This window comes from Bos mutus, chromosome 16 (assembly GCF_027580195.1).
Source record: "Bos mutus isolate GX-2022 chromosome 16, NWIPB_WYAK_1.1, whole genome shotgun sequence".
Classification (NCBI taxonomy): Eukaryota; Metazoa; Chordata; class Mammalia; order Artiodactyla; family Bovidae; genus Bos; species Bos mutus.
This window is the reverse complement of record NC_091632.1, coordinates 18,417,863-18,423,795: the sequence shown is the minus strand read 5'-3', so window position 1 is coordinate 18,423,795 and position 5,933 is coordinate 18,417,863. Positions and strand designations below refer to the sequence as shown.

The window sequence follows — 5,933 nt, the reverse complement described above, 5'->3', positions numbered from 1 at the left end:
TTCAGGAGATTTACTTATACTAATCTGGTGCTATGGGAATATAATTACCCCATGGAACAGAGTTCTGTTTTATTATAAAACTGTGTCAACAGTGCTGCAGGCACATTTTTGTTTATCGGGTCACCTCTTTCTAAACTACAAACAGACAACACCCTTTTGGTTAACATATTCTCTTCAGTAATTTAGAAGCATCAATTAGGTAACAAGTTTCTTTCACCCTTTGTCATATCTTATGAGATTTCTAGGCCCTCATTCTCTTCTTCCTGAACTAATTTCTGCTGGTAGTGAATGTCAAACAAGAAGCGTGAATTTCATAACAGTGTTTCATAGATTTTTTTTAACCTTTTTAGGAGATATTTAGTTCCAGCAACCCTTACGTCTCTCCAGTAAGATATAATTTTTAAAAACTCTCAAGTTCCAAAAAAATTAATAATTCACTCGCTACAATCAGAATATAAAACTGTGACCAACAGAAGGTACAATATAAACTTTTGTCATGTTAACAAAGTAGATGGTTTTACTACAAGCTGAGTCGCACTTTCACTTTTCACCTTCATGCGTTGGAGAAGGAAATGGCAACCCACTCCAGTATTCTCGCCTGGAGAATCCCAGGGACAGGGGAGCCTGGTGGGCTGCCGTCGATGGGGTCGCACAGAGTCGGACACGACTGAAGCGACTTAGCAGCAGCAGCAGCAGCTGACACTTCTATCAGTAGTAACCTTAGGGAGGCTGTTGGTTTTAACCATAATGTCCGTATTGATGGGCTAGTAACGTTCTGGTCTGTGCTGCAGGCAATTGTTACCCCAGGATCATTTATGCCACTGATTGGGTCAGTTGTTACTTGGGCACGCCTGTCTGCTATCCCTACCTCTAAACTGTCTATTACCTTGCAACCGATTACCTCTATTTTTCCGGTTCCTACCAGATTTGCTATTCCATTTCTCGATGATTGGAGGGGACTCAGGAGGGTGCTTCAGTTATTCTTGGTACTCTTTGTCATCTTGGTACTCTTTGTGAAAAAGTTGGCTTAAAACTCAACATTCAGATAACTAAGATCATGGCATCCGGTCCCATCATTTCATGGCAAATAGATGGGGAAACAGTGGAAACAGTGTCAGACTTTATTTTTGGGGCTCAAAAATCACTGCAGATGGTGATTGCAGCCATGAAATTAAAAGATGCTTGCTCCTTGGAAGGAAAGTGATGACCAACCTAGACAGCATATTAAAAAGCTGAGACATTACTTTGCCAGCAAAGGTCCGTATAGTCAAGGCTATGGTTTTTCCAGTGGTCAAAGTTGGACTATAAAGAAAGCTGAGTGCTGAAGAATTGATGCTTTTGAGCTGTGGTGTTGAAGAAGACTCTTAGTCTCTTGGACTGCAAGGAGATCCAACCAGTCCATCCTAAAGGAAATCAGTCCTGAATATTCGTTGGAAGGACTGATGTTGAAGGTGAAACTCCAATACTTTGGCCACTTGATGCAAAGAGCTGACTGGTTTGAAAAGACCCTGATGCTGGGAAAGATTGAAGGCAGAAGGAGATAGGGACAGAGGATGAGACGGTTGGATGGCATCACCGACTCAATGGACATGAGTTTGGGTAAACTCCAGGAGTTGGTTTTGGACAGGGAGGCCTGGCGTGCAAAGAGTTGGACATGACTGAGTGACTGAACTGAATGGAATCTACTGGCAAACATCTCTTCAAAATCTGGAACAGCTTCAGAAGTGTCAGTCATTCTGAAATTCCCAGATATTTGAGGAAGCTGTTCTGTTTAATGTTTAGATTGTTAAGATTTCCGGTCCAGAGTGCCATCAGAGGGCCTCCCTTATATAGATTCTTAGACACATATTTCATGTTTGTACTTTATATATCAGAAATTAGTATTTTCTGATTGATAGCATATTAAAATTAACCAGCATTTTACGGGATAAAGATAAATCTCCTACTAGTTCTATCTCTCTGGAGATGCCTAACACAGAGAAAATACAAATTTGACTCACAAAACTCTGTATTACTTAGTTGTTGTTATGTTACTTGCTGCTTTATAAGAGTAAAACATTGGTATCTTGTTCCAAACATCATAGGCGTATTTATTTCTTAAAGATTTGTATGTTACAGAAAGTCCATTACAATTCAGGATCCCATTCTGGTTTGAGTCCTTTTCCCATTTAATTGAGAAAGACATTTTAATTTCATTTTAATGTCTGCTCCTAATTTAGAAATGTTTATTCTTGAAGATCTGTCTATTTCCCTGAGCCATACAACTCTAGTCTGGAGAGATTTGCTTTAACAGAAACACATTTTAATATTATGTAGATAATTTTCACTCAGAACTTCTAGGCCAACCCTCAGTTTTGGACAATCTCTTTGCCTTTTGTCAATTATTTGCTGGGCCATCACAAATTACGTTCCTCAAAGTCACAATAGCAAGTCAGCTAGGGCTTCCCTGATGGTCCAGTGGTTAAGAATCCACCTACTAAACCCAGGGATGGGTTTGATCCCTGGTCTGGGAAGATCCCACAATCCACGGAGCAACTAAGCCTATGCACCACACTCCTGAGCCAGTGCTGTAGAACCTGTGCACCATAATGAGAGAAGCCACCACGAGAAGTCTCACCACCCCAGTGAAGAGTAGCTCCCACTTGCCTCAACTAGAGAACGCCCAGGTGAAGCAACAAAGACCCAGTACAGCCAAAATAAATAAAATCAAATAAATAGTAAATCAATTATAACTCAATAGAACATATAAATATGCATATATAATAAATTAAAAATCCAACATTGACACCCAAACCCTCAAACCACTTAATAGAAAGCATCCTGAAAATATCCTGTCAAAGAATGGTTATTGTTGTTCAGTTGCTAAGTTGTGTCAAAGACTCTTTGTGACCTCATGGATAGCAGCACACCAATCTTCCCTGTCGATCACCATCTTTTGGAATGTGCTTAAACTCATGTCCACTGAGTCGGTGATGCCATCAAACCATCTTATCCTCTGGCATCCCCTTCTGCTTCCGCCTTCAATCTTTCCCAGCATCAGGGTCTTTTTCAATGAGTTATTCTTCACATCAGGTGGCCAAAGTGTTGGAGTTTCAGCTTCAGCGTCAGTCCTTCTAATGAATATTCAGGACTGATTTCGTTTAGGATGGACTGGTTGGATCTCCTTGCAGTCCAAGGGACTCTCAGGAGTCTTCTCCAACACCACAGTTCAAAAGCATCAATTCTTTGGCACTCAGCTTTCTTTATGGTCCAACTCTCACATCCATACATGACTACTGGAAAAACCACAGCTTTGACTAGACACGTTTGTTGGCAAAGTAACGTCTGCTTTTTAATATGCTGTCTAGGTTGGTCATAACTTTCTTTCCAAGGAGCAAGTATATTTTAATTTAATGGCTTCAGTCACCATCTGCAGTGATTTTGGAGCCCCCAAAATAAAGTCTGTCACTGTTTCCCCATCTATTTGCCATGAAGTGATGGGACCGGATGCCATGATCTTAGTTATCTGAATGTTGAGTTTTAAGCCAACTTTTTATCTTTCCTCTTTGACTTTCATCAAGGGGCTCTTTAGTTCTTTACTTTCTGCCATAAGGGTGGTATCATCTGCATATCTGAGGTTACTGATAATTCTCCCTGCAATCTTGATTCCAGCTCTTGCTTCATCCAGCCTGGCCTTTTGCATGACGTACTCTGCATACAAGTTAAACAAGAAGGGTGACAGTATACAGCCTTGATGTACTCCTTTCCCGATCTGGAACCATTCGGTTGTTCCATGTACAGTTCTCACTCCTACTTCTTGACCTGCATACAGATTTCTCAAGAGGCAGGTCAGGTGGTCTGGTATTCTCATCTCTTGAAGAATTTCCCACAGTTTGCTGTGATCCACACAGTCAAAGACTTTGGCATAGTCAATAGAGCAGATGTTTTTCTGGAACTCTCTTGCTTTTTTGATGATCCAGCGGATGTTGGCAATTTGATCTCTGGTTCCTCTGCCTTTTCTAAATCCAGCTTGAATATCTGGAAGTTCATGGTTCACGTATTGTTGAAGCCTGGCTTGGAGAATTTTGAGCATTACTTTGCTAGCATGTGAGATGAGTAAAATTGTGCAGTAGTTTGAACATTCTTTGGCATTGCCTTTCTTTGGTATTGGAATGAAAACTGATCTTTTCCAGTCCTGTGGCCAGTGGTTTTCCAAATTTGCTGACATACTGAGTGCAGCATTTTCATAGCATCATCTTTTAGAATTTGAAATAGCTCAACTGGAATTCCATCACCTCCACTAGCTTTGTTCGTAGTGATGCTTCCTAAGGCCCACTTGATTCTGAATTCCAGGATGTCTGGCTCTAGGTGAGTGATCACACTATCATGGTTTTCTGGGTCATGAATGAATAGTCAGGGTTGATTTCCTTTAGGATTGACTGGTTGGATCTCCTTGTTGTCCAAGAGACTCTCAAGGGTCTTCTCCAACACCACAGTTTGAAAGCATCAGTTCTTTGGTGCTCAGCCTTCTTTATGGTCCAACTCTCACATCCATACATGACTACTGGAAAAACCACAGCTTTGCCTAGACGGACCTCTGTTGGCAGAGTGACCTTTCTGCTTTTTAATGTGCTGTGTTTGTCATAACTTTCTTTCCAAAGAGCAAGTATCTTTTAATTTCATGGCTGCAGTCACCATCTGAACACATTTTCATAAAATCTGTCACTGTTTCCACTTCTATTTGCCATGAAATGATGGTACCAGATGCCATGATCTTAACCAAAGGGTAGAGTTAACTCAACTTTTATTTTCTTTTGTCTTTCCTTTTTCTAAAAAATATTTTGTTTATTTATTTGGCTGCACTTGGTCTTACTTGGGCCATGTGGGCTCTTCCATCTTTATTACAGCATGTGGGATCTGATTCCCTGACCAGGGATCAAATCTGGGTCCCCTGCATTGAGAGCATGGAGTCTTAGCCACTGGATTACCAGGGAAGTCCCCTGTTTTTCTTTCCTTGGTTTCTTTTTTAGACTTGCTTTATTTAGTTTTCACTTGTTAATTATTTTGGGAAAAATTTCATTATTCCTAATTATTAGAGTCAATAACAAATTACCTTTGAGATTATGTTGAGTTTAAATCAATGACTAAAATTTCCATATGAAGTACGTGTAGATCTATATGATGCAATGTATATTAAAACTTCTATCATGGGACAAAAAAGTCACACAATTTTTTTAAACAAAAATTAAATTGTATGAATATTTATGAATAAAATTGTATGTGTGGACACAGTTAACAGTTGGTTCCTCTGACAGACTTAAAGAGTCTTAAAGCTATGTGTCCTTTTTCACTTTAAGTAAAGTATTTTCTAGTTTTACTTTTTTAACAAAGTATTTTTTAAAAATATTTATTTGTTTATTTAACTGTGCTGGATCCTAGTTTTCTGACCAGGGATCACACCTGAGTTCCCTGCATTGGGAGCACAGAATCTTCGCAACTGGATCACATGTAAATCCCTCACTTTTTCTTTAATCACTTTTGGACATGGTTATAACACTTGAGTCAGGATCATTGGATGTGATTTTTATACGTACGTTTATTCTTATGAATATGATTTATAATTAGTGATTTTATTATTTTGTGTGTGAAGCTATATTTCTTCTCATTTTCACTGTGACAATGGAACAATAATGTTTTATTTTGAGTGAACCAGTGATTGTCTAAGGCATATAGCTTCCGTCTATGGAGTCGCACAGAGTCGGACACGACTGACGCAACTTAGCAGCAGCAGCAGCAGCAGGCTTATTGATTTATTTTGGAGGTTGGACAATTTTTGTCTTTGGACTGGAAATTTTTAATAGAAGTTCTATAACTAAAATTTTAAAAAATGAGAGTTGAAAACACAGTAATAGTTGAAGCCATTTTATAACAAAAAATTGTTGGCATAGTTCAAG

General features: G+C 39.2%; 1 pseudogene; it reads right to left on the bottom strand.

The window, feature by feature from the left end:
- Positions 1-708: 708 nt before the first annotated feature.
- LOC106701113 (RNA guanine-N7 methyltransferase-activating subunit-like protein) lies at positions 709-1,735 on the bottom strand (annotated as a pseudogene).
- Positions 1,736-5,933: the final 4,198 nt, after the last annotated feature.